The 27525-nt window shown below is 35.3% G+C and overlaps 1 protein-coding gene across 1 annotated transcript in view; it reads right to left on the bottom strand.

Annotated features, from left to right (window-relative positions):
• TENM1 (teneurin transmembrane protein 1) overlaps positions 1–25134 on the bottom strand; it is a 695512-nt gene extending 670378 nt beyond the window's left edge. The window contains exon 1 of the mRNA XM_054075918.1: positions 25048–25134. The gene's annotated coding sequence lies outside the window, so the exon portion shown is untranslated. The remainder of the gene's footprint in view (positions 1–25047) is intronic.
• Between the last annotated feature and the right edge of the window lie 2391 nt (positions 25135–27525).

Here is a 27525-nt window from a genome sequence, read left to right on the forward strand (position 1 = left end):
ATGGAGAAGGTTTTGACTTTGCTACACGTGTGAAACACACAAGCTGTGACCACATCAAAGTTGCTCTACCACTATAATTAGTAAGTTACACATCATTCTCTATAGATATTATTCATTAATAAAAATACCACTAACATTCAGACAAAACTAGGATCACCAAGAATTTCTATCAAAGAGGATAATGAACTTAGATGTAATATTGCTACTCATTTTGGTACCCAGAAGCAGATGGAACTGTCTTGCCATCTCATGAGACATTAAAAGATTGACACCCCAAAGCCTGTTAATATCTGTCAATCTAATTACAAAGAGTGTTCTTCTGCAATAAATTAATTTCTAAGTCACTAAGCTTCCAGCACATCTAAGACTGTTGATTTGAAAGGCCAACAAATTAGGTTTTTTCAGAAAAGTAAACAAAACAAAACAACAAAACATCCTTACCTGCCAGATATTTAAAGATGTTAAGGGATCAAACAGTTACCCTTTACTTAGGATGCAAATTTTCAACCTATGCAAATATGACACCAAATATAAGAATATCTACAAAAGTATTTTTAAAACTGGTACTTAGACTTAAAGGTATTTGGACTCATTTTAAGAGCTTTCTTACCTTTATCTCATTTTATAATTTTCCAAACTTCTCAGCTGAGCTTTGCAGTTGTTACTAATGATTTGCATGCATGTGAGAAGATAAATGGGCATGGTTAATTACCCAGTATCTGGTGAGAATAATGTTGCATCTGTATTATCCACATGTATCATTGAGAAAAACAATTTCATACACGAGACTAGGTAATTGATTAAGATGAATCATCAGATCACTGAGGCTCATTTTACAGCAATCATTTCAACGGGCTCTGTCTGACAGTTTCAGCACTTTGGGTTAACACGTACCTCTTTCCTCAAGCTGTGTTGAGGGGATAATTTAAGAGCAGAAAGAATAGATCAATGTCAAATGGATGGAGGGGGCATTATCATATACAATCTATAGCATATGAGGTTTATCTTTCATTTTCCAACATTTCTTTTGGGGAAAATAATTAAATGTCTCCATACTAAAGCAGGCAATACTATCACCTCCTGGCTAAATACAGTCATACAGTTAGATTTATCTAGGTTTATAGAAGATTCATCAATACAGTAAAAAGATTTGGCAAACTTGCACTATGAGATTTACCGCATCTGAGATATCGCAATGACTTTTATTATAAATTAATGGTTTAATTGTACTGTTTTGAACACTGCTGGCAACACTTATCATTCCCTTTTTTTAAAACAAAGATACAAAGGCATCCACAGGTATTAACTTTTCCTTAATACTTACAAGCTGTTGACTATTCAGTGTTGATCCCTATGTTTGCCAACAAAGCTAAAGAAACGATAATTATTATTATTTTTATTTTTTAACAGACTGCTACAATTTGAGAGCAGCGGTGACTGCACTTATTACATCTGATGAATGCTTAAAACCAGACCCAACTGAACATCTTCCACAGTTATATGAGGCGACCTTAATAACAACTTCATTACCGACAAGACAATAAGTTTAGACTTGTTTTTTATTTCTAGATTGAAATTAATTCGCACGCATTGGAAAGTGAGTTTGTGTTAAGAAAAAGCACGTTTGCAGAACCATGCATGAACCATGTCATGCATCCGGAGTGGAATTCTTGTAATGATAATCAGCTCTCTGAGAAATTTGTCCCACAATGTAGCACTATTCCCAGTAAAGACCTATTTGCTGAATAAATGGGTTTAAGTCTTTCTGGAGAACATCGCATGTGCTTTGTCCTAAAAATCACTATCACTTAAGCGATACTGGAGTATGCCTACAAAAGAGCCTGAGAGTTTAAACCTGGTTATACATTATGAGCACCACAGAAAAGGAGGTTAAAGGACTTGCTGATATAAATCGCCTGACTTAAATATGATGGTGAACTTTACCAACTCAACCACATTCGAAATGTCTATAAGTGTTTCTGTTTGAAGAAGTTTTCCAAATTAAAATCAAACAAACAAAAAATACACGAAAAGCATGGATGCTTACGAGACCAACATATTAAAAAATAAGCTACATTAAAAACATTTTTACAAGTGTTAATGCTTTCTGTGTAGCAAATTGCATCCAATATTATAAAGTCTTATGGTACGTGAAGCACGATTTACGATATCCCTTAAAGAGTAATATAAGCAGATGGATGATGTTTTAGTGGCAATTTCTTCTATGTGCATTTCCAATTAGGTAAAGAAATGAAAACTTTCCTGTGATGTCATGGTGATATAGATAACTGAACTATGCTGTGGCACAACCATTTAATAAAGCTTCCTACAAACTGTACTTTTAAAATTTAGAGAAACACCTCCATCTACTTGGTACACTTTCTCTGAGGTACATTTGTATAGGTGAAAGAGAGATCACAAAGAAAAGCAATATCCAGAGAGAGCATAATGAAATTTACACCAATTTACATGGTCCAAAAAAAGGAACACCTGAGAACGCCAATATGCTTTTTAAATGAAATATTTTCCTTTCCAGTAAATATAGGTCTTTAACTAGATACATTCTACAATATCAAATGCATTTATAGAATCCAAAGTAGCATTCAGTATATTTTTTAACAGAAAAACAAAGGAGAAAAACAGAACACTTGTACTCGAATATTTTGCATTGTCAGACATCACCTAAGAAGGAAACTTTTTTTTCACTCGGTTTTTGAAATATCATACTATGCTTCTATTATTTTCTTGTATGGTTGATAAAATGCAGAGTGCTGCATCTCATATATCTCTGCATTTAGTTACAGAACAGCTGTTAAAGGCTCTATGCAGCTCTGAAAAAGTGATGAAAATCCACTTTTTTAAATGACCATTTGTTGCAAAAGACACTTCAACATTTCCTATCTTTTCCTCTATATGAAAGCCATTGTTGAGGTCCTAGTTATAAATAGACTTTGCTTTGTACACTAGATGCTTTTCTCTCACCCTTTCTTCTTCCCTATGATTCTGTTCACTGAATAAGCACTTTGCTAAAGCAATTCAGGAAATGCAGTGAAATCATATGTTCTCCTATTTCTCTGCTTTTTTTAAAAAATAATGAGGACTGACTACAATTTTTTAAATATTTCCATCTACCATAGTAAACCAACATTTTTTTCCAAATATTTTCCTGCGTTCCAGCGGATTGCCTTGAGGTTTCAAGTGTGAGTTCAGGGTGTGTGGTTCTTTTGTTATTCTTTTATTCCCCTTAAAAGCAGTCAATGCTAAAATCACTTTTTTTTAATTAAAAAAAAAAATCTCAGTAGGCATTTAGGTAGTGAAAAATGTCACCCTAAAAGGCCAGGACCCATTTGAATGGTTCTTCAGTCTAGTAAAAAGGCTCAGAACCTCTTGAGATCACATTTGACCCCAGTGTTTTTTTCCTTCCTTTACAAAAAGCAGAAAAATACAATAGTCAATCTCCAGACAAGATTGCGTCAAAACCTGGACAAAAGAGGCAAGTCATCGAAATGGTACAGGTAAGCAAAAGGTAAAGTCTTCCACTCACCCTGAAAACAGTAGAAATCAAACTAAGTTTGAGACGTGCTGCTACACTAACCTTCCCATAAAGAAGACTGAAGACAACAAATCACCGCTCGCAGTCGTACACTCTAAAATTTTAAAAGCTTAAGCTAAATATCTGAGAGAACATCAGTGTTTAGAATGTTCGTGGTTCTGATAATGTTATTTAAAGAGCTTTCCCCATAACAAGACAAACACATGACAGTTCCTAATACACTTCTGGCTGTAAAACAGCCTTGATTACTATCCCTACATTCCCTACATAATGTAATTTGAAAAACTGATAGGCAAAGTTAACCTAGTACACATTTACATCATTTAAAATTTAACGCTAAAAATTAGGAAAGGGAAATTTTAGGTAACAAAATTCACCTGACAATAAACACCATGAGGAAAAAAAAGTGACTGTTATACCTAAAAGAACATTGGGTTTTTTTCTAGTTGTTCGTAGCGATGTCAAAGGCACAGTACTATAACATGAATACACTGATACATAAAATTTCAGCATATCTGCCTACTGGATCCCTTTCAAGCTGGGGTATTTGGAATAGAGATGTAGCATCTAAATGTGTTTATAGTACAACGTGTTCTTCCCTCGCAAGTTCCTTTTTCAAATACATTTTCCAAACTTCTTCCCATAACCCATTGAAGTCTTCTTACTCATTTCTTTCTTACACAGTTTTGGCCTCCATTTAGCTTAAAATATATTTGCTAGGTCCATCTATTTCATATTCCTCATTTTATGTCAGACACAATTTTGTTCCCATTAAACTGAACAGAAAGTTTATTGTTGTTTCAGAAACGTCAGCTAGATATTAGGGAATTTTTTTGGAAGAGCCATCCTGCTGGTTCCTGTAGTCTTTGTGGAAATGTACATACTCTACGAACACATGTAGGTAAGAATACTTCTCTGTACCTTCTGCAGAATTGTGCCTCTTACATTAACTTCCTGGGATTCATTTTCAGACTATGAAAACTGTTGCATTTAGTGCAGTAAATAAACCCTATTGATTTATATAAGCTGATGAACCAGCTTATATCCTCTCATCAGTGGAGTCTTCATCTCTGTTGCAAAGATGCTGTTACTAACAGATTTTCCCATAAATGAGTTACTTAGTTTGTTCTGTAAAAAAATGCTACTATTAATAATGCTTCCATGTTTGGTATAGGAATATAAAACAATCTAACATTCAGCATTTCTTGGTATATAGCTCTTAGCAGGCGCTAAGATTATCGGAGAAAATGTTTCCCAAAAATACATGAAATCCATCCCACACGTCAGATTTTAGCCAAGACTTAGAAAAGTGAGAATGGATTCATTGTTTTGATTTCTTTTATCCTTGATTTTTTGGGTGCTGGCCAGCACAACTGAAAGAGCAACTCTTGAGTCTCTCAACTATATTAAGAGTTGTTCAGCCTGAATTTCTGGGACTAGGATCAGCGTTTGAAACAGTAAGCACTGCTAGCAGCATCATAAGCTGAAAACACAACATTTTGGGTTTTAAAAATAATTTTTACACCAGAGAGATGTATATTGTGATATATTTTATGTACTGCTCCTTTCTTATGACATTTTGGGACCTCAAACTAAGACCCACTACGCTGCATTTTCTCGAGATGAAAAAATGAACTCAAAATTTTACCGTGATGTGAGTGCAGCCGTATTATAAGAAGCTCAATGTAACAATTCAATTGTTGAGATCAGAAGATAAGGTACTCATGTTCCGATGCTCGGCTCCACTCTGAGGAATAAGGTTCATGCTGATTTGGGTTTTTTAAAAGTTAGTCAGGTACCTGTCTAGGGTAACTCTCAGAAAAAGAACATATTTTAAACAGCAAATTCGATGCTATTCTTTATTATATTTGTGCCATTTAAACAATAAAGATAAAAATAGCAGATAAATTACTGCAGGATAATCACGCTTCACGAGTGAACCTATTATTTCTCAGGAATAACTGTGCTAGCTTCCTTCTGCCTCCTTCATTCAACTGTGTCTCCTATGACCACTCAATTTGAAAATGCTACATTCTCCTGTATTATCTGAGGAACAAAAATACTTTATCTGGGCTTACTGCTTTTATTCAACACCCAGAACAATCCATGTCTATTCCTTTAAGCTCCTTTAGATGTGAAAAAATATGGTTACATAAATCTGTGTAATCCTGAGGGGAGGATAGCATATAAAGGGTTTACTGGCATTAGGATTAAGCCTTGTGTATTACAATGCAATCTTTAATCTCCTAAAATCTACCACACCATTCCAAGCTGTTTTGTGCTAGTAGATGAAGCTTTGGAAATAGGACACAGCTGGCAACAGTGATAGAAGGAGACACTTAAAAAGAGAAAAGAAAAGAAAAAGAAAGAAAAGGACTGGTGAAACTGCTAACGAAATGATTTAACACAGTGACCTGCACACTGGATTTTTTTATTAATCTAGAAAGGAGAGAAGTTGGAATAAGTCCTTATATCAGAAATCAAGAGGAAAAAAAATCACGGAGGTTTAAAACCAGGGAAGCTACAAATGTGGATCAAAACCAGTCTAAAAATATTGCACAAGATATAAGAGACTTGCTTTGTTTTAAGATTCATTGATGCAAATGAATATAACAAAGGTGTCTTAGGTAATCAAGAAAAAATGAAAAACACCTCATATTGAAATAGGCTTTCTGTCCTATTTTGATCAAACTCCATGGAATGAAAACACTGCTGAAGCCATGTATTACTTGAAGAAAAATGTAGAAAAATATTATTCTTGGGCATATTTCTAAAGAATGTCACAGTTATACTCTTCAGACTTGTGATTTCCCAGCCAAACAGCTTTCCTGTGAGCTATGTGGAGTCTCTGCTGAGTTTAAAGATTCAAAACGCCAAAAGCAATGGAACTCAGCAACTAATGCACAGGTCTGATCGAGAGAGGTACTGAGCACTGATTTCTAAGCTCTACAACCTTGGCCGAATCACTTCACCTGCATAAGTCCCGGTTTCTTTGGCACAACTGTGTATTCAGAAAACCATATATACCTACAACAAAATGTAAACATTTGTTTAAGGGATATTGTGACCAATGCTGTTTAAATATGGGATTAAATGACTACCTAATTAGAGTCTCAGATAGTGAATACAGATTACATGCTCAATGCTGCATCTGAAGAAAAGGTGCATGCTCCTCTTCTGTGGCCAAAATCCCTAAACACAAGAGCATGATACATTGAAACAAACAAACAAACAAAAAAGTAAATTCTTTCCCTTCTGCTCTGAAGCAATACTTTAATTTTGAACCTGAAATTGCTATTTTGAAAAATTATAAGTCCGAGTGCAATAAATTATTATATGTCATAACATACTTCTGTAACTACCGAGGACAATGATATTTAGGATAACTATATTTACCTTTGTCAAGTTTTAAATATATTAGACCTCATTAATAGCTACATATGAACCATAATACACAGAATTATATTTATTTGATAAAGTTATGCAAATAATTCTGGACATAACTGCTATTAATCAATATTTCAGCTGTTAATTAAGTTTTAAGCATTTTTGCATTGACGAGACATATTAGCAGAAAGCAATCATGGTACTGCAGAATCTAGAGGACTAAAATAATAGCATTTTTTTCTTATTTAGTAGTTTTTCTTTCTGAAGTGCTACGCAATCATGAATAAACTATTCTACAGCTTGCACTGAATTTTACTGATAAGGACATTAAAAGCCTTTAGCAAATGTTTAATTGAAATAACTGCTGCACATCACTTCTGAGAAACTTGTTTTAGTATCATAGAGATTTAGCAAACACTTAATGAGAATGAACTCAATACGCCCCAGTGCACAGAATCCTGCGTGTGCTCTTCTTGAGCCTCAGCTAGCAAGAAGCTGCTTTGAAATGACATCTTAGGAGCAAACGAGGAGCACTTTAAGAATAGAAAGAGCCCAATGATACACAATGCATATAGCTTGAGCAGAAACCATAGTCCTTAAAGCTCTTAGCTGACAGCACAGTGTTCTACTAAGGAAAGACATTTTCCCCTTGTCCTTTCATTAGTTTGGAATTTGACTCCCAAATCAAAAGGTTTACCCACTCTTAAAACATGAGTGTCACCTATTTTACCCATCCAACATAGTTTATTCTAATAACCGAGTAAAACCTGGCAGAGGGTGCACTGTGATGAACCCAAAGATTTTCTCAGGTTTCATGGAACAGCACCATTGCTTTCTTTTCTGCATTCTGCTGTCTCCTGACGGGAATCTGAATCTTTAACACTCAGATCTTTAAGATCTCCCCACTAAACACCAGTATCATAAAAGAAATTTTTATGGGGAACTCCCGTTTTTCTTGCACATTCATTTTTGAACAAAGTATCTGGCATTTAACCAGTTGGTCATATTCCTCAATAAGGGTCAAATGTAAAGAGAGTGTAACTCTTTACATCCAATTATCCATATCTTGAGTCATTTTGATATTGGAAGATTTTTTGCACATCTCAAGTAGTAGGGCATTTCTTTTTCCAGCACAATACAAAACTGACTTTCTGAAATCAATATCACTGTAGAGATTTCACCAGAAATGAGGGGAAGGGAAAAAAAAAAAATTCTAAATATACTGAGAAAAATGGCCATTAAAATTTCGCTATAAGATGCATATTGATTTCGGATCACGTACAGGTACAGCGTTTGCAGCTGCCCAGCCTGAAGCACTGCCATATTTTGAGAAGAGGAAAGAAAAGGGAAGACGAATGGCAGAGTAATGAGTAGAAGGTGGAGAGCAGGAGGGTGATTGACCACTTTTATGGGAAGAGGTTATGATGGAAAAGAACTGTATTACCAGTGGTGCATATCCTGCTGTTGTAAAGTTGAAGTGTTTTGAGATCTACCCATCTAAGTTTAGGCCACCTAAGCAACATTTTGCTGAACATTATCACAACCTCTGAATTATATTTTTACCTATCTTTGGGGAAACATCTTCACATTTGTATTTAAAAAAAAACAATGACAAACAAAAACCCAACATTTCAACAGGGGATTTTTATATATGTAGACAACATCCTGAATTTCAATCTAACATCAACTTTATTTTAATAAATATGCAGAAGTAATAAATTAAGTGTACTAAGAAGACAAACAAAAAAGTGAAACTGCATAGTAAATGGGTGACAGCCCATGAAGAAATAGAGCTATGCATGGCCTATCTCATTCCAATATACCTGCCTTTAATATTAGATACTTTTTGTTATGAATTCATGACTGTCTTTTTACTTATTTACTAAATAAATCTATACACTGTATGCATATCAGTCTGTGCTCAGACAATCTAACAATGAAAATACAGACAGCCAAAAGTACTCACTTTAAGGGACTACAGGGAAAAAATATATATTTGGGGTTCGATTAGAGTTTGAGAGGATGGGTTTTCTGTGGGCCTTTCCTTTCCAACAAATGCAAATATTTGCCCTACTTCTAGAAAAGAACATTTAAGTTACACTGCCTTGTGTTATGAAGTCAGAGAAAGTGGTTTTCACCAACAGGGCTTCAATTTCTTTAAAACAACTTATTACACAAAACATTTCTTAAATCCATAAGTAATTTTATTTTCAACATTTTTATGAAAGGGTAAAAAGAAAATATATCATAATATGAATGCATATTTATAAAACACTACCACATGAGAACTCAAACTACGTAACTTGTGAACAAACGTTTAATTGTAGGGTAGGGTTAAAGCAACTTTGCATTAGCGAAATATCCTATAGTGGCTTTCATTATTGATTCTCTGTCAACATTATGTTAGTTCTTTTCCAAATTAGTTCTGTGGCTTGAACTTGAAAAGATCACGGTGTGGAGTCCGCAGGTTCATTCTAATTGCTGTTTTTCCTGGTGGACTGCATCACGCCAACCTGTCACTCATCAAGACCATTTGTCTGTGAACAGACTTAATTAAACACCTCAAATCCAATTTCTTTGATTCTTTCTACTATTAAAAAAAACACACACTCCATCAGCTATAAGGAGTTTTCTAAAGAAAAAGTTCCTTAGCATACTCATTGACATTATTCTCTAAAGTTGTAGAAACAGACAATTCAAAACCGGGATGATTAATTAGAAAGGGAAAATAAAATAGTTCTAGAGACAACAGAGAGTTTGTTAGCTCCTAAATATTCAGTAGAAGATTAAAGAATGATTCACAGCACCTACACATCTCTTCCTTCTCTTTCTCTCTCACAAATAAGACCTTCAACATGCAATGTAGGCTTGATTTGAGTATAAATTTTAAGATATCTTCCTTCAGATTTAAACAGTTAATTACATTAATTTTTTGTGAAAGATCAACATCCTGACTTAACTACCTGGCACACTGGTAGAAATGGTTAAAGTGAAAATACCTTAAATATAACTGTGTGGTTCTGTGAGAATTATTCACTGGGTGTATTTGCTTTGTATATATAACAAACGTTCTTCCCATTTAGACTTTATTTATTAAACTGTCCTAAAATAACATTTATTCCTGTCTACTCTTATAATTACATTTGCAAAGTCTTTTGCATTTCAAAAAAGATTAAATCTCACAGCTTTGTAACGCAGATCATTCTGTATTTGATAGCTACTCACTTCACCGGCAACAAGTACACAAAGTCTTCAGTGAAGATTGCTGAGAGGTAAAATTACAAAGCATTTCTTGATAAAAAATTTATTAATAATTAATATCTCCCATGTTGGGAAATAAGTTATTTGTATTTTAGAAAATGCTCTTTCTACAATTGCTTTTATGAAAGAAAATTACTGGTTATGGCTGGCTTTATTATTGCAAGGTCTTTAATGCCTGCTGGGCTAATTCACTCTTCTTGCTTCCAGTTATTTATTTTCTAGAATCTTGAGGCGGCACAAAGGAGATCCGGTCTCTGCAGTCATGTCCAAAGAGGACTTCCCGCATGACAGATACTTACCTGGCTAAGTAGTACTATCTTACTCTACGCTGCACTATCATACACTACATAAACCTTCAGCACGACCTCTGAATTGGGAGATTTTTATATAAACATCTATAGATTAATACCCTTCCCAAGAAAAGTGACAGACAAGTTGGATTAGTTTGTTATTTTACTGCTATAACCATTTAGAGTTTGGGAATACAAAGTTTACATCATAAGGACACGTAAAGAAGAAATGTGCTGAGGTTTCAGAGTTACTTTGAGCTCCTAAAACGATGTTCAAATATTGCCACAACAGGTTCTATCATTAGGATTTAGATCTTTCACGCTGAAAAAAACAAAACCAAGGAAACCCAAAGGCTTATTTTCACGTTTGGTGCAGCAAATTGTACAAGCCATCTTAAAATACAACAGCAATCAACCCTGGCGAGACAAACATTTCTGAAGCAGTGCATCTGTCTAATCTGTATAAGGCCATGCTTGATACTTCTCTTCCATTGAGTTTGTAATACCTCCAAGAAATCTAAAGTAACATGACAGTGTCAAAAAAAGGCAAACTAATGTAAAATGGTTGATTTCTTGTGTCAGGACAGCAGGACTCATCCCTATGTCATTACAAGGGCCTGATGACAGACATTTCCTTCAATATTTAAGAGCCAATTGTATCTCTACAGCTGCCATAAGATGTGCCTTCTGCAAATTAGCTCTTTATAAAACTGCTAAGTCTTTCTGCATACAAAAGTTTCACTAACCCTTCATGCCATTGAGACTGGGGAGGCAGAATAAATGAATAAACAACAACCGAACAAGTAATAATAATATAACATAAGACTAAGCAAACTGGTTCTTTTATATGAATGAAAAACACTCCCTGCATTAAGGGAGCAGAAGTGCCTGAATCAGTCAAGATTCAAAGTACTACCGTAGGTGATGGTTTTGCTGTATATATGCAACAGTTTGTTGCTGGGAGAGACTGGACATTTGCACGTTTCAGACATCCTGTCTTGGCAGAAAGCTTTGGGAATTTGAAGACTAAAAATAACTATGCTGAAAGTATCACTCTTATCATTAATTTCTCCCATTCTTTAAGTTCTGCTTTACAAACGTACATCTGAGTAGCATCACTTATGGAAATGGAGTTACTTAGAACTCAGCACTATATGCTTGCCAATATTACTTTATTTTTCTAACTGTTCTGATTTGTTAGGCTTTTGAACATCAGTTTTGGGGGAAGAATAATAATGAGAGAGCAGACTCTTAAAAATCTTACCTGCTTGATAGGACTCTAAATTACAAACCAAATTGTGTTGCTGCATCATATTCATAATAGTAATAATAGTAATAGCAGCAGTAGTAGTAGTAATAATAATAATAAATAATAATAATAATAATAAATGCCCCTGAGTCAGACCAGTGGTCTATCTGGCCCACTATTCTGCCTCTGATATCTTCAATAAGTGAAGCTATTTATAGGCAGCACTGAAGCCCGGCTGCTTTCTGAGGTCCTCTCCCTTTACAATTCCCCAGCGTCCACAACTGTCGTACTGGGGATGTTAGAGGGTACAAACTGTCCCATGGCTCTCAGGATGCTTTTGTAGCCCTATTGTTTGTGAATTTGTACAAGCCTTTCCTGGAGCCGCTGACGCTGTCTGCATTCACAATCTTCAGAGGCAGCAAATTCTAGAAGTTCCCTACCCCCCTATCTTGAACTGAGGGATCTGGTAAACGGCTCTTTAACCACATTCAGCTTATTTATCACCCTCACCATTTGGTAAACCTTAGCTCATTGCCTCCCCCATCCTAGCAGCAACGAAGTATTTCAAGCATCCACCCCAAAACACTCCTGCCTTCAAACACATGCTTAACTGCTCCAAGTTGGAACACGAGGCTCAGAGCATTGAAAAAGAGTGTCTATAAATATAAAGGCCAACAACTAGATTTAAGATTCGTGATTCACTACATTTAGGGATACAAAAAACCCCACACAAACCCCAGCAAAACAGCCAGACCCTGCATTGGTCTGTTATTCCCACTCATTACAGCTCTCCCTATGCCACTGTTACTGCTTTATAGGCATTCAGAGACATCCTGTCTTGCAGGCGGAGGACACTTCTACATCACAATCTAATCTTGAGTGTGCCTGAGCTCTGAAGGAGGAAAGTCATAACATGTACGTGGGTGACAATTCACCTTGGAAACATTGTGAGAAGGCTCAGGTAATTATCACGTACTGAATTCCAGTGATGCCTGGCAGTACAAATTACAGCTAGTTTGGTGATAACCAAATAAAAACTACGCTTTCAAGAGATTTACTAATGGGATATTTTTTTGCACTCATACATTGCTGCCACAGTTGGTTCTCAGCAATTACCACCTTTACCTTATAATTTCATACATTTGAAGTTCGTCCTGACTCAGAAGATCTATCGCTCCTGTTTCAGACTTAGCATTAATAACATGAAAAAGCAGTATAAGTTTTGAATACATCAAAAAAAAAAAGCAAAGACAGTATGAAAAAATCAATCTATTGATTTGACTTCAGACTTGGCTTTTTCTGTAACTGTAAGGATGATTAGAAATAGACAAAATCAGTTCATTAAAATTTTGTGATGAAATTTGTTCCTATAATTGAACATAAAATATTTTGGTTTTTCTTGAATATGAATCTGTTTCTCCCATTAACAGACCTTTATGGAAACGATGTACAAATGTAATTGAAGTAGAAATCTCTTTACAGTACATTATACTTTACTGTTTACTAGGTTTTTAAGTACCTTATAACAATGAAATTTTAATGCCGAGAATGTAATAACTTCATATAGTCTTTTTATAAGCATTTTTGTTTATTTTTAACAAAGAATATATTAGGGTTGATTTTTCCTAAGTTCCTAGTGCATATGACAGAAATGCTTAGATTGGGAAATAGTACAAAGTTGACTTAATTACTGCGCAATGTACATGTAACTCTTCGAGGTATTGTAATATAAAACTTATCATGATTAAAGGTAAAACGTGGCATTAGTTTTGATTCAATAACCCAGTGTTAAAAGAAGGCAGGAAGAGCATTGCACTGTACTGTAAACTCCATGTAGGCTCATAACATTCTCATTTCCGGATGCAACGATACTCACCTGTCTTATCTCTTAAGAGCTACACTAACGTTATAACCAAACACTGCTGCATTTTCTCCTAATTGAATATTATCAAATTACCAACACAGACTATTTGCCATAAATATGCAGCAGCAAACTGCGTGGTTTTTTGTTTTCAAAATATCAGGCTTTTAGTCCTTTATCTTTAAGATGAATGTGAGGAGAAGAGTCTTTATGTTTATTAGTAAGCCTCCATGTTATTGCAAGGCATAATCACACACATGGAGTTTCAGGAGATTAGACTTTCTTGTGATAGGTATTTGCCAACACTAGCAAGCAAAGTGCAGCAATATCTCCAGTTTCAGAAGGTATCAGAGAAATTAGTAACACACTGTGTTGCTCTACAAACCATAACTTTATCTTAAGAACGTTTTAAAATTATTTTAAATATATTTTGTTTTGTACATTTAAAATTATTTTAAAGACATTTTGTTTTGTGCATTGAAGTGGTGCATTTATGTGGCTCAACTGCTACTTATTAAATGTCACACTATTATTAATTTTCCTGTCTTCAAAGTATGAGGTTATGATCCGTGCTGCAAATAGAATAGGTCAGATTTTTCTTTAGAATATGACTACAAACAGTTTGAGGTTGTGTTAAAGCGCAGAATGCCCATTTTGCTCTGTTTCTGAACAGTATAAACTGACATCATTCCACTTGAGACCAAGGTGATATCATCAGTAATTGGGTGTTACAAGAGCCAAACACTTCCATCTACCATTTCTCATTATCCCGAGTAATTCTTGCATATAGCCTACCCTTAGAAGGTATTTACAAAAAATATCCAACACACATAGTGTGTCTCTTGAATCAAAACATTGCAAATAACCTTTTTTTTTGAGACAAACTGAGCAAACTTGCAATTAAATGTTGGTCTGGCCTCTTTATCAAGCAGTGACTGTGCTTCAAAACAGAATCAACATGACTTCTTTTGCTTTTCTTTTTAAACCATCTCCCTCCACGGTCCACTAGAATCTTCTGACAAAAATCACTGAATACAAACTAAGTGAGAACGGGCAGAGGTGGCTAACACAGCCGACTCTAATTTCCATGAAGTTTCCAACTAGGTCCAGTCACCAAAGGGTCTTAAATTAAGCTGGAATAAGATAAGAGAGAAGGTCCTCACAGGGATAACTAACTAAAAGAATGGAAACAAAGAGCTGCAATAAATGGTCAATTTTCTCAGGCAAGAGTGGAATCCCTCAGGAATCTTTACTGGGGCCTCAGCTGCTCAACACATTCAGGAATGATCAGGAAAAGAGAATGGAGAAGAGATTAAGTTCGCTACTGATGGTAAATTTTTCAAGGGAAGAAAAACAAAACTTGACTGAAAAAAAAGAGTTGCAGAAAGACTTTGTGGCGCTGAGTGATTGAGAATAAAATGGCAGATGACTTTTAAACCAGACAAAGGCAAAGTAATGAACTTGGCAAATATGCAGCTCTCACTTTATGCACCCAATGCTCGATTCTGATTAAGGTACTCCCAAAACAGAAAGAAATCTTAGATTAAAATAATAGCTTTACGAGCCTATTGGTTCAGTAGCTTAAGTATTATTACTAAACAGAGGAAAATCTCAGAAAATGTAATGCTACTGTGTAAAGCCAGTGTTGTACACAAATCATGAAACACTGTTCCTCTGAGAAAAAGCACGCAGTAGAAATTGAAAGAATATTGACAGAAATTATCTAAATTAACCAAATAACTTGTAGAGAAGGAAGATATTGACAAGCTAGTGCTCCCAGTCTAGAAAAGGGTCAATCAAGAGACAGATAAAAATGATGACAGACGTGGAATAAGTGAAAGAAAAATCAGTTAACTGCTTCTTTCACTACAATAACAAGAAAGTCTCAAACACAAATTTGCAAGTGGAGGTTCAAAATTAAAAAACAGACGGGCACTTCTTAACTTAACTCAAAGATAAACTGTGGAACTCTCTGACACAAGATATTACGAATACTAAAAATACAGAGGTACTCATAAAATTTGGGAAGCATTCATAAAAGAAGAAAGCTGACAGGTCATTAAAAGCAAAACGCCTATCCCTGATTCGAGCAACGCCCTTTTCTCAGTAACCAGGAAAGTGTTCATCAGACTTAAACACAAAGTTTCCCCTTCTCATATGCATTCATTTTTAGCCCCTGCTCGAGCTGAGATACTGACACAGATGGAGAATCAGTCTAACCTGTTACAGATATTTTTATGGGCTCTGCAGACAGGATGGCAGCAGACAGAACAGTCACCGTGTTCATAAAGCACTGTAGCGCCAGAGTCCCAAAGGTACCAATTTCGAAATCCTGTCTCAGTGAGACTAATTCCGAGTATGCAATATTAACCAGGCAGTCTGTCTACCTTCAGCAATTCCTCTTAGCTTTTGTTTCAAAAAGACATTGCTAGAAACAAAAATATTCATTTTAGAGAGATTTCCATTCCGGTGGCAAAAATAATTTTAAATGAAAGCAAATAATAATATACATATTAATAATTTCACAGTCATCAGTAGGTTCAAAAGTTCTTTATGAAGGAAAAGATTAATAATCTGTTCTGCTGATGAGAGGAACAAATGACAGAGGAAACTGTACATAAAATCAGCCTCATACGTTGGTTCAGTGTTCTGTACATTGAGCAATGCAGTCTCCTAGGACTTACAGGAAAACTTCAGTGAGATGCAGAACAGGAATTATATTCCATACATTATAATAAAAGAGAGATTTTCTCCATAAGAAGTGATTTATCCTTCAGTCTCATAGCTAGTCTGAACTGCAAGAAATGAAACATAAAAGTCTAAAACATGTTAAAATAATATAGAGGAAAAAAGAAAGCTGCATCTCGTTTCACCTTTACGACTAACTGTAATGAACTCCAGAGCTTTTAATAATAATTTCTGGCAAATTGAAGTTCCTGTTCACAAAACTCTTGGTGGCTCTTTTGGTTTTTTTTTGTTTTCCTTAACCCACAAACTGTACATAAAACATTTACCTGCCTCGCATTACTAAGAACAGGGAACAAAAACTACCGTCCTACAAAATAACCACATATTTGATCTTAAGAACTGATTAAGTTACACATTGCACACACAGCTTTAATAGGACTCCTGCTTTGAACCACTATACATGATCTGTAACTAAAATCTGTAAAACTGTTAATAAGTTTTGTTTATTTATTTACTCTTTAATTCAAGGCAAACCCACATAATTGCACTCATTAATTTCAGGGGGCTTTATCTTAATTTTGAGAATTTTATGAGCTGTCAAACTGTATCTTAGTCTGTTAACTTCACTGGAAAAATTACTGCTATGATAAACAGAAGTACAGGAAAAATTTGGTCTTCCATCTGTATACTGATAGGCTAAGACATCTTCATAGCATATGCAACTGTGGTTCTCATAATCCAAAAGTAACTGAAGTTAAACATTTTGACCACTGGATAAACCTCAGTAAATATTGTGAGTTATTTTTCCTCACCTCCCATTCCAAGATGGACAAAAAATATCCATACCCCCTGTAAAATCAAATGTGGCTTTTAAATACTGTGGTTCGCTAAAAAAGACTGATGTTTTTGTTCTCTGGCTTAATGGTAGTTTTTAAAGGGGCCAAAAAAGTCCACCATAGCTCACAACAGGAAAATGTCTCCCCATCGATTTACGAATCATAACTCATTTTGTTCAACATATCATCAAACATTCAGATTCTTTATTTTAGGCTCCAGGCAATAGCCACTCTATTGGTTATGGTAACATTTCTAACTCCAGCACCACTGATTTTATGATAGCAAAATCAACAACTGGTATACTAAGTCCTGAACAAAAACATCACACATTTTGCGTCAAAGCCACGTTGAAGATGACATAAAAATAATGGAGTAGAGAATGAGAAGTGAGCTAAATTTCAAATGCTTAACACCTAAATGCCTTTGGCTACTCAATGCACACCCCAATACAAGCAGCTTGTAGGAACAGTAGAATAATAGGCAAACAAATTCTAATGTTTTAAAGCTAGTAACTCCAAAAATATAACAAAAAGTTAACTTCGGGAAGTAAACACAAACAAGAATAAACTAAGATGCCATAACATTTCCTTAACTTTGTAAACAGTCTAAAAGGAAAGTCTAAGGTAATCTTAACACATAGGCTTATTAACATGCAGACTGTACAGAGATCAGTCCAACCTTCCTAAGCCTTGGCCACTGATCATCTCCTAGCTGTGATGATTCATTTCAGAGATCAAAGTGAACAGCCGCTTGAAGGAGCTCCAGCTAAGTCCATTAACATTCCTCCTCCTATGAATCTTTTCCAAAATGCAGCCAAAACTGCGATGCATTCAGATGATCAACAGGTTAGAAAAATACATAACACCGAGATAAATGATTAGTGGTTACAAAGATAAGTAAGAATGGATATGTATGCTGCTCTTACATTAACACATCTGATGTTAGAGAAGGTTTCCAAACACTTTGAAAACAGATGGTTAGGCTAGAGTTTTGCAGAGTAAGAAGAATTTATTGCATCGCTAATAGGACTTTAAATTTTATATGCACATCCTCAGGACAATTGATTCATAAGCGTACTCTGCCTTTCTGTTGTTGCATTGCTTTCCTTTACTGGCCTTAACCCTGCCCTCAACCCTGCCCTCATTTATTTATGGATGAAACTTTGTGCTTTAACAAACAGCCATTAGCATGTTAATGAGTAGATACGCAAATTTGTCTTGTGCACTCTGATATTTACAAAATTCAGATTGTGGGCTGAAGAAGTAATAATTAATTTTCATAGCTTTTTCTAGAGCTATGGTATTTAAATTATTCACAAAAAAAAATTAATCTTCACAACTCTCCTGAAGGACAAGTAGGGCTAAAATAGTAGCAAGTATTACGATACAGCCATAACCATACGGGAAATACAAGTTTCTGATTGCCTTTTTTTTCACCACTGGATTCTAGATTTCTTTCTTTTAAGGAAATGGAAACTTTAGACGCGCTTCGTGATCATTTGCCTCTTGATTACGCAGAGATAACTGACAGAATTATTGCATTTAAAAAATTTTCCTAGTCAAATTAGCAACACTCACTCATTTTGACTGGGAATTACTTTACTTTTCAAAGTAAGGAAGATGGCACTTATTGAAAAAGAATATGATATTAATAGCAGTACTTTAACATACAAAAGTAAAAATCTGCACAATTTAAATAATATAGCCAGCTGATTTGAGAGACCATCCAACATCTGAATTAATATTGGTGATAAATTATTTCACAGTAGAATTATTCATACTCTGTAGGAAATTAAGTTGTCATAATATGATAAAGTGTTAAAGAAACGGTATCTCCTATCTACGCCTACATATGTTGTATGAAATCACCGAGTAGTCATTTTTCATGGTGTTATCTATGACACCCTATACATGGAATAAGGTAATTTTGCTTATTTAGTACAAGTTACAGACTTCATTGACTGTATATCAAAGTCCTACTCACCTCAATAAGTGAACAGTAGAGTCCCAGAACAGCTACTTAGTGACAGTGGCATTACAGAACACAGTTACTCTCTCTACCAAGATTCAATTTTATAAATGTATGGATTAATAAATTTAAGCTTTAAATGACCGTATTATTACGTATTATTAAGTATTAAGTATTATTTGTAAACAGAGTTCTCCACTTTCTGACTTAATCAGTAGTTTGGGGAGTGTATTATGTAGAAATATAAGTTGGTCAGGAAGGTCAAAGTCATTATTAGTCACACATTGACACAACAGGAAATGGCAACAAATATAAACACAACTGAAAGTGAGGGATATGTGAGGGTTTTGTCTCAGCTTAATATTGAGTTGTGCAAATAATGTCCAAGGTCCAGATCCCAATCTAGATTTATCAGATAAGCCTATCTATAGTGAATTGCCCATGGCATTGTGCATTGCTGTCTTACAGAAATGGAACTACAGTGGAGACACACGAGATGTTTAGATGTGTCGATCCAGATTTTCATATAAAATGGCTGCAGATCATTATTTACCACTTATCATCTGAAGTATATTTTTGTTGTGAGGAAGAGAAAGGTATTTCAAATACTTTGAGAATAAATTTGCTGATAAATATTTATTTTCTAGTGACTATTACTATACCTTCTGAATAACTTATTTTTTCTGCCAAATTCATGAAGAATTTAGCCTAAGTACACTTAACTGCTACAGTCCTTCAAGTCTTAGCATGAAGCATGAGCGTAAATGGAGTCAAAATTCAATACACGATGGGAGATGATGCGATTGAAAGCAGCCCTGCAGAGAAGGACTGGGGCTGCTCGTCGGTGAGAAGCTGGACATGAGCCAACAATGTGCACTCACAGCCCAGGAGGCCAACCGTGTCCTGGGCTGCATCAAAAGAAAAGTGGCCAGCAAGGTGAGGGAGGGGATTCATCCCCTCTATTCCTCTCCTGTGAGATCTTATCTGGAATTCCGTGTGCAGTTCTGGAATCCTCAACATAAGAAGGATATGAAGCTGTTGGAATGGGTCCAGAGGAGGCTACAAAGGTGATCAGAGGACTGGAGCATCTTCCCTATGAGGACAGGCTGAGAGAGTTGGGGTTGTTCACCCTCAGAGAGAAGAGAAGGCTCTGAGGAGACCTTATAGCGACCTTCCAGTACATGAAGGGGTTACCAGAAAGCTGGAGACGGGCTATTCCTAAAGGCTTGTAGTGATAGGAAGAGAGGCAATGGGTATAAACTGGAGAGGGGCTGATTTAGACTGGACATAAGGAGGAATTGCTTCACAAAGGGGGTGATGAGGCCCTGGCCCAGGTTGCCCAGGGAAGCTGTGGCTGCCCCATCCCTGGAGGTGTTCAGGGCCAGGTTGGATGGGCCTTGGGGAGCCTGAGCCAGTGGGAGGTGTCCCTGCCCATGGCAGGGGAGATGGAACTAGGTGAGATCTTTAAAGTCCCTCCCAACCTAAACTTTGATTCAATGATCTCTTGGTGTTTTATAAACAGGTGCGTCATCACTAACACTAAGATAATCCTTCTTTCCCAGCAACATAAAAAATCAAGCAGGTCTTAAGTGATTTTTCACCAGCACTGAGGTATTGACACAGGTGTTCAAGGATGTTAGATGAGATACTTTTTTTCGGTCAAAATTAATTGCTTGTCCCCCATATTTTCAGAAGCTTAACATGTACAAACAATTTATTGGTTTTCTTTAGAGTCTTGTAAGTATATTAGAGAACGCATGCCAATGAAAGAACATTTTCTGCTCAACTTCAGGGACACATGGTTCCAAAGAACTCATAATTGATCTGAAATATAAAGTCCAGCATTCACAAATTGCCAGGAAAAGTAATGCCATGATCTGTCCTATACAAGTCTGTATATCCTAAATAAAAATTCTCATTTGTGTACCTGAAATTAATGAACTTGCTCTGTACAAAATTATCCTTAAATATTTCTATATTATAACTTTTCCTTAAGTATAATTTTGTTAAAGAAACAGACCCATTGCAAGGCAAAACTCAGTACTGAAGACAACAACGTGGAAGTTTTTCTTCTGTTTCATAATTCAGATGTTTAGTTAATAACATTTTCCTACTGAAGAAATACGTATAATTAAATTGAGATTTGGGAGAGGTGTGATTAAAATTTTGGTTTTCAGGCTCATTTTCCTGTCCTTGATATAACAATTTATCTTGGTCTTAATCTTATTATTTTATTCCTAATAACTGAAGCACTCACTGAAAATGTGACAGAGTATGAAGGACTTCTTTCCTAAGGCATCTGTTAGTCAATCCATTTTGCTTTATGAGGAAAACAGTCCCTTTTTTTATTTTTTTTTTAAAAAAGGGTTATTCCTGTGTTATAAACACCTCTTGAGAGAGTAAAGTTGTCATTATAATTATGTTTGACCTTTACAGCTTGAACTGCAAGGAAAATAATCACAATTCATAAAGTTAATTAAAAATACACAATGCTGCAGAACATTAGAAACTGTTTGAAAATGAAGGGAAAATTTTATTTGGTAGGTGAAGTTTCACATGCAGCTGTTCCTCAGAAAAATAGATTTTTTTCCTAAAACAAAAATCTCTGCTTCCGCAATTTCCCAAATTTTCCAGTCTTTTGAATGCTATAGGATAAACTTACTGTTTAAATTACATCTTTTGATACTCTTGATGTTCCACAGAGTGGCCTGTAGTGTAAGTTAAAATTTTGCAAACCTGATAAGTTTATTTCTGATGTTAAAATATGTCATGCGTATGTATACATACACATAAAGATATATAGTTTGTATATGTCCAACTTGAAATGTAATTATTAGGCGTAATGTAGACTGTATCACAACAGTAAAATAGCTGACTTGAGTTCTCTTAAGAGATTTAAAGTGTATTAAAGGAATTATCTATTTTCCCAAACGAGGATGCTTCTGATTATTTTATAACACTGTTACTTTAGCATTCATAGCTTATCATACACATACAGAAGAACTACAGCCAAAGGGCTTACTCAGAACTGGGATCTCAATAATGAACTAATCTCAATAATGAACTAATAATGACTAAATAAACCAGAGACAGTGTCTTTCATGGAAATTTATACCTGTATATTGTGTGTATTATATCAAAGTGCAATGTACTCATAGGACTCTAATGAGAAAGTAAAAACCAGAAGATCAGATCAGAGGACAGCAACGTTCTGCTCTCTTCAGGAAAAACAGGAGTTGAATTAAATCCTCTGCTGGTAGCATTGCGACAGGTAGGGATGTATTTTACTCTTTAGACATACAAGCTGTTCCGGAAAACCGCTTCCCAGCTTATTGTCACAGAGGTCTTCTATTGATTGTAGCAAAACAACACTGTGATTAATCCTTCTTGTCTGCAGCATTCCAATATGCTCTTAAAACTAAAATTCTAGGTACCGTTTCTGTGGAAGTTAATGGGACAGTGCGCTCGAGCCCAGGTTCCGCAGTAGAAGCACAGTTTTATACAACAGAGCCCAATGTCTTTATGTCTACTGGTTTTACTGCAAAGGATCAGCAGACTACTTAAATAGCATTTCACATAAAGATATTGCTGGATAAACCTATCACAATATATACACTTCTGCATTGAATCATACTGATTTTATAACTTTTTCCAGCTTTAGGATGTAGTAGCTGTTATATTTATCACCTCAGTGTTCAATGCCATCTTCTGTTATTTTAAGTCTTACCTTCTTTTCTATCAAGCTCTACTCCAGGTCCTATATTTATGTTTATTCTTGAGCTTCAGAGCAAGGACTGGGAGACCTTTATGTCTCTTAAAGATTTTCCTCTCCTGCTGGCACATGTTCTATGCAAACATGCAATATCTTCTCTACAGAAAAACCATCTTTGCTTGACAGAGCTTACCACATTAGCATGTAACTCAAGGAGAAGTGGAAATTCAGCAAGAAAAGGAGTACAGAAAAAAAAATAAACCAACAGTAAAACTGGTGCTTGCCAAGACAACAGAATAAAATTTATATGCTATGTAGACAGCACCAAAGCAACTGCTTTACTCTGATACATCTTGTGAAATCTGTACTTGGTTCTCTGAAACCAAAGTACATACACACTTCTCTGTCTTTTTGCTCCCCTGAATCAATTTATTTGGAGAGTAATGAACTTCCCTTCTGATAAATCTGCTCAAATGTTGCTACAAGATAGGACAAACCATCTACATCAGCAGCATGAGGCTGATCTTTCTCAGGACCTTGATTTTTTTGTAATACCTTGGGTGAAAGTTTTAAGAAAATGAATTTCACACTGAAAATTTACCAGCATTTACCAGCACTAACGCACAGCTGAAACATGAAAAAGCAACATCTAATACAGACGATAGGTACAGCACAGCTTTGATTTGAATAGGAAGAGGTAACGCAGCTGACTTCACGCGAGTTCTACAAAATTGTGTATTGCTTCAGGCACTACCAACTGGCGAGCGAATGAGATACTCTTTTATATATCTCCCTCTGTTCCTCAGAAATCCACCTTCCCAAATACTTCAAACAGAGAGTGCAGAAAATGAAACTAAAGAAGGGAAAGATGAACCGCACAGAGAGAAAGAATAACTCTGAAGTCAATATGGAGCAGAACTCTCTGCAATTTTACTATAACTTAATGTTTGTATTGAATGAAACACTCGGTAATTTAAGGTCTGTTATTCCAACCATACAACGACTTTTCGAGAAGTTACATAAATGACGGGAATTATGGTCGTACTCAACTCTCTCCTGAAGCAAATTCCCTCATTTTTAAAATCTGAATCTAGAGGCAAAAACCAATTCCCCGCAGCATTAATTTCATTTGTTCATTTATTTCATTACACTATTTTTTTTCAGTAAATTCATATCTGTTCTAAAATAAAATAAAACTCAAACACAATATTGTTACAATATTCCTATTACCTAAGAATAAATGCTGGGAACTGGAAAACAGTTCTCTCTGCAAAATCGTGTCAATTTTTCAGCAACACTGATGAACTTTTCAGAGAAAGCAATGTTTGTGTCTTTAGTGTGGTCATTTTTCTTGTAAAATAGAAACAAAATTCCAATCACCAAGCACAAACTATGATTCTCATGACAGTCCAAAATAGGCTGCAGAGGTGGACAGACAGAAAGGACAGAAGAATATCTAATGTGAAGGATTCTGTCCCAAGGAGCAATGGGCAACGCCTGGAAGTGCAAATGCTATTACTAAAATGGCTGAAATAAATGTCAGCTCTAGAACTGACTAATATTGGGACAAAAACCAATCCTTTTCTTGTACCTTCATCGTTTGGAAAACAATATTTGGAATTTAGAATAAAATCAATATATACATTATTTATCAGCAGTGAAACTTGAGCAGACTTCCAAACAGAGTAAGAAAGAAATATTTCTATCCATGTTCAGTTAAAGTCCTGATTTTGAATTTCAATTTGACTGTTTTCACATTGCTCATCTTAATTTTTCATACGCTTCTAGTTAAGAAGTTAAGAGGAATTCTATAGCATTGGTGAAGGCAAAATACGTATATGTGCGTGTATATCATGAAAGTGAATCTTCAGTTAATTTTGCTTATATTATAAACTTGGTTCTGAAAGAACAGTCATTCCTTCAGTGTAAAGAAACTTACTTGACCTACTAGACCAATTCAGTTAACTCACAAAAAATCTTGAGAAGATAGTCTGTGCTCATAAGGAGTTGTATACATACACATAATCTGCATATTAAAAATTATTAATAAGTAACTTTTAAAAATGTATAGTCTATACAAATCAGCCTACAAAGAATCAAATATTGACAAATAGTTTATCTCTAATAATTTACTAGGGATTAGTCATTACCTACAACTTTCCCAGAATTTATTCTGATATCACACCTGGGACAAAAAGATTCATAGCAAAATGTTGCTGCAGTTGCTTCTTTTAAACTTACCTAATTATTAGTTCCAAGCTTCTTCCCTTTCTGAAGGGTCATGATAGCTTCTCCATCTCCTGCAAGCTCAGCCGAAGAGTGTGACAGATCTATGCTGCTGGAAAGAAGATGACAGATGAAGACAGCCTTATTCAAATCTGAAAAACTAACGTGCATTTGCAACAGAGCTCCAATCTACAACAGATGTTTTCAAAGCAGTAATGTAAATGCAAGTCATTGTTCTAATAGAAGCAATTCAACGTTAAAGAGCATTACGATATTTGTGACCCTTCATATTCTTCCACTTCTAATTGAAGGGAAAATCATATTTCTTATGTGTTCTACTAGGCTAAGTCTGCTATAACTCCATGGGATTTACACCAGTGGAGCTGCAACATCAAAGTCCCTTCTCTACTACCTCATAATGTGGGCTATGTTCATTAAATTGGACTTGAGCTTAAGAAACATCAGTGAGTACAAACTCTAAAGGCCAAGAAATTGTCTGGAAAGGGATTTTCTAGCATGAATATGTTTATACAACAAGGATTAACAGGGCTGCGATATATTGAAAAATGAATACAGGTAGTTATTAACAGGTATGGCTTGTCTAGGAACTGCGAATCCAGTTACTTTGCGACTCCCTTCTATGCAGAAATAAATATATAAATAAATCAAGCTTTGTTTGCATTTGCACCATTGTATACTTTTTTGATCTTTTTATATGCATTAGAATATCTATTTTTCATGCTGTGAAAAAAGAATAGATTCAGAAGAGCTGCAAAACATTCAAAGAATTATTGTCTTAAAGCTGACACTGATTACAAGCAGAAAGAACAGCCAGCAGAGATAAGAACCAATGAAAAAAGCAACCAGATAAACATTCCAAATGCGTTACTTTATTTCAGCACCCCATTTTGTTATAGGTTCATCTATATCTTTCTATATATATCTACATATTCTTTCATCAGAAAGAACGCATAATGATATATAGGGAAAATTAATTCCATTAACAGAGTGCAGGAACTGTCTATTTTGGTCATTTTAACTGAGAAATTTATTTGGCATGCAGGAAATATATGAAGTTTTCACTAAGATATCAAGCTGTAGCGTGTACTCTTCTGGTAACATCTGGAATACTGTTGTATGGACTGGCTTTTCCTCTCCACAATTTCAGTCAGTCCCACAAATACAAGCACGTTCTCTGCTTGCTTTACCAAATGATACTTCTTGCTATTGAATGAGAATTAATTCACAGAAATAACATATCGGGTGGCTGCCTGGTTGCTTCTTCCTGGATACACTTGCATAAAAGCATATAAATTGCACCCATGTGACTCCATCACAGAAGACCATTCAGTTAATCAGACAAGATCAGCCTTGGTGAAGCACTATTGGCTGTCTTGAATCGCCTGCCTGTCCTCCGTGTGCTTTAGTACAGCTTCTGGAAAGATTTTTTTTTCTACAGTCCTCCAGGCACAGAGGTGATGCTGACAGATCAGTAGTTCCTAGTCTTCCTTTTTATCCATTTTAAGAAAAACTGATGACTTCATAAATAAAAGGCTTCTCTTAAGAATTTCCACATTATCTTAAATTATTTCTGAAAAGCACTTCTTAATTTTAGCTTGAAATGGAATTCCATTTAAAATAATGGAGAAGAAATTAACAAATTCTTAGGTCAAATTCTGGAAGTCTGAAGTGATACATTAGAGATTGTTTGTAATTTTTTTCTGTTTCAAACCTCCAGACACCTCCATTTAACCACCACCCCAACCCCAATCAATTCTTCCACTCAGGTCTAATTCCAGTGCAATTTCCTAGAGGTCAGTTTAGACATATATAGAATACATATCATTTTAACCTAAGCAACAAACTATAAGACACAAAACTTCTAGCTGGTAATTTCTCTCCACAATTGACCTTTCAGTCCTCCATCTATTTCATATTTCCATTTAATCACATAACCAGGGTTGTTCTCGCTCAGATGTTCTTTACGAACTTTCCAGTTGTTATCAGATTTTTACCATAGTTCTCAAATCAAGTCTGAGACAGTTCACTTTTTAATAAAAATATTCTTGAATTTTTCATCAGATTTAAACAAGATCCCACCTTGTTCAGAAGTGGTTTATCCAAAAAAGTTGTTTCAAAAAAACAACAAAGAAATGGGGAGAATTAAACTAATCACTGCTGAATTGGCTGTTATTTCTCCATAAAATGAATAAAGAGATTATTGTTTAAATATGAACTTTAAGACGTCATTCAAAATAAAATTGCAAGCATTTTTTTTCTTATGGTAAGAGAAACCCATTCTGTACCTATTAGGAAACATTATCGCGGGCCACATGGTAGGAAACAATCCAGACATAGCTCAACTCCACCACAAAGATGACCAACAACTGTATTTTTATCCTCCATTATAAATGCTATGTTTAAAAAGCTGTGTTCAAAAATAGGAGATAGGAACTCAAATTAGAAAAACTATAGCAACATATTTTATACATT

This window comes from Cuculus canorus, chromosome 10, assembly GCF_017976375.1.
Source record: "Cuculus canorus isolate bCucCan1 chromosome 10, bCucCan1.pri, whole genome shotgun sequence".
Taxonomy (NCBI): Eukaryota; Metazoa; Chordata; class Aves; order Cuculiformes; family Cuculidae; genus Cuculus; species Cuculus canorus.